The sequence below is a fragment of the Podarcis filfolensis genome, assembly GCF_964270895.1.
Source record: "Podarcis filfolensis genome assembly, chromosome: Z".
Taxonomy (NCBI): Eukaryota; Metazoa; Chordata; class Lepidosauria; order Squamata; family Lacertidae; genus Podarcis; species Podarcis filfolensis.
Genome location: NC_139617.1, coordinates 18,713,530 through 18,721,112, shown reverse-complemented (window position 1 = coordinate 18,721,112; position 7,583 = coordinate 18,713,530).

Genomic DNA, 7,583 nt, shown 5'->3' with positions numbered 1-7,583 from the left:
ACATCAATGGGATCTAACATGGCTCTTTGGATACTAAGATAATTCTTTATGCTGATGAAGTGGTTCTCAGTCTCACCCAAAGAAGATTTATCAAAAAGTCATAAGGTTATTATCTATAATAGTGAGACATCAGATTTTTATCTATGTTTTTTGCTGTTCTTATTTTATCTGTAAGCTGCCTTAAATTCCTGTTGTTGGGAATGTGGGGTATAAATAAATAAATAATACAATAGTGCACAGTGTTACAATATTTCTGGCCATCTCTTCACGGTGACGTTTTGGTCACAACCATTTCAAAAATCTGCTGGAAAAGATAATCTTGGAAGGCTTTTCCTTCTGTTCTGTCACCACATGGCCCTTGGGGCACAGCTGAGCTAATGTTGATTTTTTAAAAGGGAAGAGCTTTCAAACATTTGAACTTGGAGAGAAAATGAGGGGAATCTGCAAGTGTGTTTGTCTCCGTTGTTTCAAATCAAATACCTTTATTGGCATCACAATGTAAAACGTTTCAAATCACTGGGATCACACAAATCATAGGGTCACACTGTGGTCATGTGCACTTAGATATTCTGCCTCTCTCGTCTATTTCCTGAAGGGATGGTTCGTTGGGAACCATTTTGGGTAAAATTGTGGCTAAAAAGGAAGCTACTAGAGCAGTGGTATCTTTGTCCCGATCTGCCAGGAGAATCATTTGATTTCTCAGAGTTGTGGCTGGAGGTCCAACATTTTACTCAGCATCAGTTGGTGAAATCTGCTATGTAAAGGGCAATCTAAGAGAATGTGGTCCATTGAATCTGGTGCTTCTTGGTTGCAGGCACACAAACGGGCTTGATATGGAGTGTGTGAGAATCTACCTTTAGTCACTGTAGAATGGAAAGCATTTAATCTCACAAGCATAAAGGCTCTTCGATGGGAAGGGAGTAGTAAATCCTTTAGGTATCTGGCACAGGTTCCATAGGGTGTTGTAATACCAAAGGCCTCCAGAGAACAAGATCTCAGAGTGTGAGGTAACACGCGCTGTCTTTTGTGGTCACACAGAAGCTGCTTGATTAATTAGAATATGGTTTTGTCACATGCTTCAAGGCTCTCGAGAACAATGCCCAAACTATGGATTTTGTCTTGAATTGCTCTATACCAAGAGATTAGATGCGGTCTTCAAGCATAGAGGTTAAGAAGGAGTTAGATGTTTTTCTAATGTGGACTTTCAGCCAGGCCTTTATAATCAAGAGAGCCATGCTTTGGTTTCCATCAAATGTTGGCCGGTTTCAGCACATAAAGTTAAATAACTAACACATTTAGGGGCACCAAGGATCTTACAAAGAAGGGTCGCTTGGATTTGTTCAACTTCTCTATTGAATGCTTGGATCCAAATTGGAATACTGTACAATAGCTGAGAAATATTAATTATTACATATTATAAAGGACCTTGGCATTAAATATATTTATTGCAGCAGGGACCATCTGGTTGCCTTTGAGGAAGAAAAAAATGGAGAATCACTGATATAGTGCATTCTTCTTGAATAATCATTTGATGTCTGTGTGCTGTCCAGTTTAAATTTGGCTGGTAAAATATCCCTAAGTATTTGAAAGATTTTACCTGGTCAATGGGATGATTTTCTAGTCTCCATTTGATGATTTGATGACTTTTAGAAAAAAATCATAATTTTAGATTTTTGGTAATTAATTCTCAGGGAGTTGATATGGCAAAAGGAAGAGAACGAGTTCAGGAATCTTCTAAGGCCGACCTGGGTATGAGAGAGAATTGTGGTATCGTCCGTGTCACTGTTGTTTGTTAAACACCTAAAGTACAGATGAGGAACCTGTGGCCCTCTAGATACAGTATTGAATTCCAGCTTACATCAACCCCAGCCAGCTTGACCAGTAATCAGGGATGTGGGGAGATGTAGCCCAACAACATAACTTTTCTCCCTCCTGGGTTCTGGAGGTAAGAACAAAGAAGAACCCACTGGATCAGGCCAATGGCTCTTCTAGTCCAGCATCCTGTTCTCACAGTAGCCAACCAGATGCCTGTGGGAACCTAGCAAGCAGAATTCAAGCACTAAAGCCCTCTTCAGTATAGACAACAATAATGGTTACCATGTCCATTACACACAGCATAACTGAGAAATCTATGTATATTGACCATGTCAATCACAGTTATGGAGACATTTCTGCCTTGCTACCAATAGAGGATGCTGAATAAGGGGAGGCAGATGAAGAAGCTAAGCTGCTGCAGGGAGGGTGGGCTGGTCCTGGCTGTTTACAATTTGCCTCTCCTTTGGGAAGTTGGTAAGAGTTGTATGAGGCATTGCCTTCTCCCTTGCTGGCCACTGAACACTACTCAGCTCTAGAGATTTCACTAGCTATTATCCACACATTTTAAAAATATGTGCCAATGCTCTTAATATGCTGGATTATATGTCTTTTGTGGAATGTTATGCTTACATTATGTGGATTTAAAACAATCACAGATATAATGATTTCCTATCAGATTTTTCACCTTGTGCCATAATCTGAAGATTGGTAGGGGGCGTGACATCATTCTGCAATCACATCCTTACCTCTGGTTTGGTCTTTAACCTGTTTCTGCCTCTGCTGCTGCTGAGCACTAAACTTTAAAGTCTTTCAGAATCAGAGCTTAAAGTGATCACTTTAACTTTTATCTGTGGCCACCTGCTTCTTGAAGATAAGAGCCAGGGGTTTGAAGAGCTGATGGGAAGCGTCTGGAAAGGACAGCTGTGGCTGCAGTTTCTTACAGCAGTGTCTCCAACAAGGTTGCTAATGCTGTTCTTTAATCCTCATTGTAATCATCGAGAAACTTCCGAAGTGCATCCAGGTCTGGAAGGGGCTGCTGCTTCCTTCTCCCCTTTTTTCTGTTCCAGTGTGTGCTAAAACTGAGCAAGTTTATCTTTGGCACGGCAATTGGTCTTCCAAGTTTATGCTTGGCACAGCAAAGCTGTTTCCCCCCCAGTCTTGCTGTCAAGAAAGTTCTTCAGGGATTGGATAAACTTCAGCTAATGATTATTTTCATGCATCAGGGACTTGATAAATGGGGTGGTGACATCACTGCTTTAAGATGATGGGTTAGCCCAGGAGCCCACACTCGAGTTGTCGACATATTGAGCAAAAATGTCTTTACACTAATTGTGGGATCAGGTGTGTTATGCAATCAAGGACCACAGAACCTAAAAAAAAAAAGGATTAAAAGCACCTTGTGGTGTATGGGAATCCCAGACAGTTAATGGCCTAATTTTTGTGGGGCGGTCTGCTAATGACCCAGAAAATGATGTGCAGAATTTTAGAGGGCAGGGGCTGATAAAGGTAAAGGTAAAGGTACCCCTGCCCATATGGGCCAGTCATGTCCGACTCTAGGGTTGTGTGCCCATCTCACTTAAGAGGCCGGGGGCCAGCGCTGTCTGCAGACACTTCCGGGTCACGTGGCAAGCGTGACAAGCTGCATCTGGCGAGCCAGCGCAGCACACGGAAACGCTGTTTACCTTCCCGCTAGTAAGCGGTCCCTATTTATCTACTTGCACCCGGGGGTGCTTTTGAACTGCTAGGTTGCCAGGCGCTGGGACCGAAAGACGGGAGCGCACCCCGCTGCGGGGATTCGAACCGCCGACCTGATGATCGGCAAGTCCTAGGCGCTGAGGGTTTACCCACAGTGCCACCCGCGCCCCCTCTCCTAATGATATTCCGAAGCAATTGACACAAGGTTTAACTTAAATGCAATTACCGGTAAGCATTTAAGGGAACAAAATAAGGGCCTATCAAATAAAATACAGGATATTTCAAAGGCACTTGCACTTAGTATGAAGCCTGTGGATGATGTTAAAGCCCTACAAAAGGTGATGCTGGGTGCACCTTCATGTGGTAGATTGGGAGGACCACAGCAGATGATGTAATGTGATGGTCCAGAATCCTTGGAAGGCACTAAGTCAGTGTGGTTCTTTGTCAATGGGCTGAATAGCCTATTCCCAGGTTTGCATCTCAGCTGCAGGATGTGGAGAGAATGCACAAAGCACTCTGTCCAAAGCTGCCTCAAGAGCATAAACTTCAGATGTTGAGAATGGGGGGAATTCAAGCCCTTTAACTGAGCAATTTTGAGACTCTGTTGTAAGTTGGAACATCCCTTTAGCACAACAAGGCAATACAGCATTGATAGGAGGAGGTGCAAACAATAACGGTACACCTGAGGCAACATGCTACTTTAGGAGGGGAAAACAGACTGAATAGTATACCTACAGGGCTGCCCTCCAAGAAGAGAATGGCTGGGGTGGCTATTTTGCTTCTTCCCAGCACAGCATTTGCTGCTTGAAGTGGCTGCCTCCTTTTGCCTAATGGTAGGACTGATCCTGCTGGTGTTGGCCACATATTTGGAAACCCTCCTTTTTAGCATTGTGCAGTACAAACAGATTTTTAAAAGGATTGTGATTTTCATTATGCAGTGGTACCTCGGGTTACGAACATAATCCATTCCGGAAGTCTGTTCTTAAACCAAAACCGTTCTTAAACTGAGGCGCGCTTTCCCTAATGAGGCCTCCCGTCACCAGTGCCCTTCCACCATTCGGATTCCGTTATTAGACCAAGGTAAAATTCGCAAACTGGGACACTTCTTCCGGTTTTGTGGAGTTCGTAAACAGGGCTGTTCTTAAACTGAGGTACCACTGTACTGATTTTGAACTCAGTGCATTGGGGAATGGAAGCAATAATATGTGGCTTCCCTGGTAAATGGGTAGAGTACCCAGAGTACATGTAGAGGAACCAGCCTCATTTGGAGTGTTGCTTGGCTTGGCCATTCACATCTTAATTTCCTCCTGCACTTTTTCAGTTTGCACAGGATATGGTCACGCTTGGCCTCTTAACACCCCTTGCACACAATTATCCTGCTGCTGGCAGGTCATGTTGGCTACATGCAATGATGGTCTTGAGGGCCTCCATTTTCAAAACAGCAAAGGGTGCTTCTAGCAGTTGGACCTCTTAGTAAGGAGATGAAACATGTAGGTTGGCCTGTGGTGGGAGAAGGCTATAGCCCATTTCCCATCCAGGTGCAAATATAATGGGCCGTGGGATTGCCATGTGTGCCTCTGTAATTAGGGTAATATGATGCTTAGAGGGCTGGATGCAATGCTTGCAGAAGAGATTCTTTCCATTGGAAAGAAGATTGAATGTTGGTGGTGGTAATGAGCTTGAAAAATATGACCGCAGCTGGAACTGACAGGAGAATTTGGTCCTCAGGCTGAGGCATTTAGAGAAAGCCTCAGCAGATGGTTCAAGAAATGACCTCGTCATTAACTTGTTCATTAACTTGTCCATTAACTTGTTCTCAGCCACTCCCAAATCTGATCTCTTAGACCTTGAGGTGTATGCCATCAAATGCCAGCAGTGCCCTTCGGCTCTCTATATTGGACACACAGGCCAAACCCTACGCCAAAGCATAAATGGACATAAATCTGACATCAGGAATCACAAGACAGAGAAGCCAGTAGGAGAACACTTCAATCTCCCAGGACATTCAATACAGGATCTCAAAGCAGCTGTCTTATTACAAAAGAATTTCAGAAATAGACTTGAAATAGAAGTTGCTGAATTACAACTTATTACTAAACTGAAAACTATGGAGAGACCTGGTCTGAATAGAGATATTGCATTCTTGTCTCATTAAATATGCTAAAGTTATTTTTGGTCATCTGCACACTATCCCTTGCTTTTATCAACAGATTTACCATACCCATTGAGTCAATCACCCATCTCCTACTACCCTTCTGAGAAAAACCCCACCCCATATATATAAGGGTCTGGTGACTTCTGTTTCAGTATACAGTGGTATCTCGGGTTACATACGCTTCAGGTTACAGACTCCGCTAACCCAGAAATATTACCTTGGGTTAAGACCTTTGCTTCAGGATGAGAACAGAAATTGTGCTCCGGCGGCGTGGCAGCAGCAGGAGGCCCCATTAGCTAAAGTGGTGCTTCAGGTTAAGAACAGTTTCAGATTAAGAACGGACCTCCGGAACAAATTAAGTACTTAACCCGAGGTACCACTGTATCTGAAGAAGTGTGCATGCACATGAAAGCTTATACCCAGAACAAACTTAGTTGGTCTCTAAGGTGCTACTGGACAATTTTTTAATTTATTTCAACTGCGTCAGACCAACACAGCTACCTACCTGAACCTTGAGCTCAGATATCGATAAAAAGTAGATCATGGCACACATAGGAGTCAACTCCTAGGAGCTGAGGTCGCTTTTCCCCCCCCATAAAATATTTGAGGGGGCCAGCCCAACCCCCCAAAGTTGATGGGCAATGCATTCCTGGGAGGCTGGATCTGCTGCTTCCATATCCTGCTGCCTGAGGCAATTTGCCTCTTGGGTGGACCCGCCTTGACCCATTCAGGTGTTTATCTGCTTCATTCCATTTTGTCCCTACCTGTTTTGCATCTCACCCCCCAACCAGTCAGCATTCTGTGACCTCTTACCAATTTTAGCCCTTCTTTTGACAGTTTCCCCCCATTTTTAAAAAGAAACATTTGATTATATCCACATATATATATTTATATTGTACTTCTCCAGTCCACATGATTCCACCAAGCCTGCCTTTTGTGCATTGAACTGAGTGAGTTTGTAGATGCTGATATCCCTACAAGGGACGGTCTACGCTATGTTATCCTCTTGCACCATCTCAACCAGGTCATTCCACTTGCTTAGCTATAGGAAGAATTGGTTTCCCACACATGCAGTTGGCATAACCTGGCAGGGAGTCAGAGGGGAACTTGCATTCCATTCTTCTGTTGCCTTCCTGGGTAATGTTACAACAGGTTCACAGAGTTCACGGCTCCCTGGCAGCTGGCCCTGCTATTTATAAGGTCCTGAAGAGGAGGTTGAAGGAGGGTAAGGGGTGATGAGGTGTTTAATAGACACAAAACAAGACAAAGCAGTGCATACCCACTGTGCAAAGCTCACACCTGTCATTTCTGAACATGAATTGGGGGAGGCGGGAGGATGATGATAATGCAGCACACTGCAACTGAGACGATACCTTCTCTCCCCCTCCCTTTCTTACTTTCTTTACTTTTTTTTTAAACAAACATGCACATTAAATAATTCTTCTGGACAAATTAGGTAAGGGAAGACTGGAAAATTGCTTTTCAAATGATGTCTCTCTTCATTCACTTAGTAGTGGTGTAGTTCATTAATGTTAGATTCTGGATGTAATAGTCTCAACATGGTGATGGGAGTGCCTTCGGATCATGAGTGGAAGATGTTTCTCAGACCAAGGGCCACATTTTATTCTGAACAACCTTTCAGGGACCACATGCCAGTGAGGGGCACAGACAGAAGCAAAAGTGGGCAGAGCAATAATTGTAAATTTTACCAGAAGGCTACACAGATTCACACACCTCTCACTGTCCCCCAGCCAGGCAAGAAAGAGGCATTGTTCAGCCAGACAAAAACATTTGAGGAGGGGGTGAAATAGGGTTGGTGACTTGGAGGTAAGAATCCAAACAAAACAGGCAAGTTTTTGTTTTCTTAATGGGCAGCCAGACCCCCAAATGGGAAGTTAAAAAAAAGCATTTGGACAAT